General features: G+C 33.7%; 1 non-coding gene across 1 annotated transcript; it reads right to left on the bottom strand.

Annotated features, from left to right (window-relative positions):
* Positions 1-1,478: 1,478 nt before the first annotated feature.
* TRNAC-ACA lies at positions 1,479-1,551 on the bottom strand. The gene has a single exon. It is a non-coding gene; the product is annotated as a tRNA-Cys (tRNA).
* Between the last annotated feature and the right edge of the window lie 628 nt (positions 1,552-2,179).

The raw sequence follows: 2,179 nt of genomic DNA, 5'->3' as shown, positions 1-2,179 counted from the left end.
GAGGATTATTGGATAATAGAAAGACTTAAGCAACAGAATCCCAATGGCAATGTGTTGGATCATGTTTGTTTTTTAATTCTAAAAATCACATGTCAAAGGGCACTTTTAAGCAATTTAGAACATTTTAATATAAACTGCATAAAACATGATATTAAATAATTATTAATTTTATTAGGTGTGATAATGTTCAGGTGACTATATTTATGTAAAAAAAAATTCTTATCAGTTAGAGTGGCACAATGATAAATGACATGATGTCCAGGAAATACATTAAAATACTCCAGAAATTTGTGGAGGATATGTAGTGTCAATGAGAGATTAATAAATGAAACAAGATTACTAAAATATTGATAAGTATTGAAGCTGGGTATTTAGCATGTAGTCTTCCCATGTATATATTGCTTTAAATTTTCATAATATAACTTTCATATATCTTTTATATGTCATTTATATATATACACATAGATATTTTCAAATAAAAGAGCAAAAATCTTTAGCAACTACAATATTTTTCAAACATTCAAGGAATTGTTGAAATTTTACCACTCATGGATCTTCTGAAATAATATTTAAACAAAATCAGACTTTGTAGTTAAAAAAGTGGAACAAGATAAGAAATAAAGAAAAAAATATAATCTATGATTTTTTTTAAAATTTTTGGAGGGATGACAATTAGAGAATGGAATTAAAACATGAATATAATGATCAAAAATAAAGTGTAATGCACTAGTTTCAAATGAATTGAAGTGTTCTTCAAATAGACTATAAAATAAAACAGCGATAAATGGAATAACAGAGAAAAAATAGCCGAATTGATCCTGATGCAAGCAGAGGAGAAGATGTAAAACTTTAAATAATGGTATGGGTCCATGGGATTTTCCAGGCAAGAGTACTGGAGTGGGGTAAACAACTCCTAGTACCTGTCAATTTTGGATAAGGGACACAAAATTGGGAGGCATTCTTCAAAAACAAAACAAAACAAAAATGAACCAAGTTTGTGTTGATATTATGTAGTGTGCTTTGAGAGAGAAGAGCATTGTACAGTCAGAACATCTGCATTTTTTTTGTCTTTGGTTCACTAAAAATTTGGTTCTATGTATTTTGCTTAGGCAGGAGAAGCCACCAGGTGTGTTTAATATGCCACTTTGGAGAAGTTCTTGAGCTGTTTAGGAAGGTCATCTTATTTAAACTAAATAGCATTTTGATGTATGTATTATTGTCCAAATTTCCAGCACCTGTATTCTTTTCCTCTTCCATGCCCTCACTTGCCCTCTGAGTTTCTCCTCCTCCTCCTCCTATCCCTTCTCTCCTCACTTTTCTCTCTTCTCCGTCACATATACTTCAGAGTGAAGGTGAAGTCCCTCAGTCGTCTCGGACTCTTTGCAACCCCATGGACTATAGCCTACCAGGCTTCTCCATCCATGGGATTTTCCAGGCAAGAATACTGGAGTGGGTTGCCCTTTCCTTCTCCAAGAGATCTTCCTGACCCAGGGTTTGAACCTGGGTCTCCTGCATTGTAGGCAGACGCTTTACCGTCTGAGCCACCAGGGAAGTCTCACTTTAAATTAAACTTTAAATATTTCTCTCATTTTAATTTTATTTTTAAAAATTATTCAAAATCTTCCCTTTTCACCCTTCTCCCTCTGTCTAATTTCTTATCCTCACCAGGTTCTACAAAATAGGTATCATTACCCCAGTCTATACAGAAAGAAACCAATAAACACAGAGGTCCAATAATTTGACCAAAATCATGTGGCATCATTTATTTTACATTACAGTTTGCCTCAGAGGCTTCCTCTCCTTTCTCTTACAATATTCTTTTAGGAAGAGGTTCTGCAATGACACTATAAGGCAATCATTTCTCAAGTTGAGCAAATCATTGCTTTTCATTTGACATGTAAATCCAAGCTGGTGAATATTGTGGCCTATAAAGAATGCTCTCCAACCTCTTTGAAATGGTAGAAAACTTTTCCATACACAAGGTATAATCCAACAGCTTCCTCCTTGTGACTACTAATATTTTCTGTAAAAGTATTTCTTGAAAAGCAACAGCCAATGCATCCTAGAGTACAAAATTCCATGGCACATTTCTTTCATACCTGTTCCTTTTTCAGTGTTTCTTAAGGAAATCTTGAGACTGATTATGAGTCTGAAGCATATTTTGCTTCAAGTTCAGTAT

The sequence above is a fragment of the Cervus canadensis genome, chromosome 2 (assembly GCF_019320065.1).
Source record: "Cervus canadensis isolate Bull #8, Minnesota chromosome 2, ASM1932006v1, whole genome shotgun sequence".
Taxonomy (NCBI): Eukaryota; Metazoa; Chordata; class Mammalia; order Artiodactyla; family Cervidae; genus Cervus; species Cervus canadensis.
This window is presented reverse-complemented; position numbering and strand designations above follow the sequence as displayed.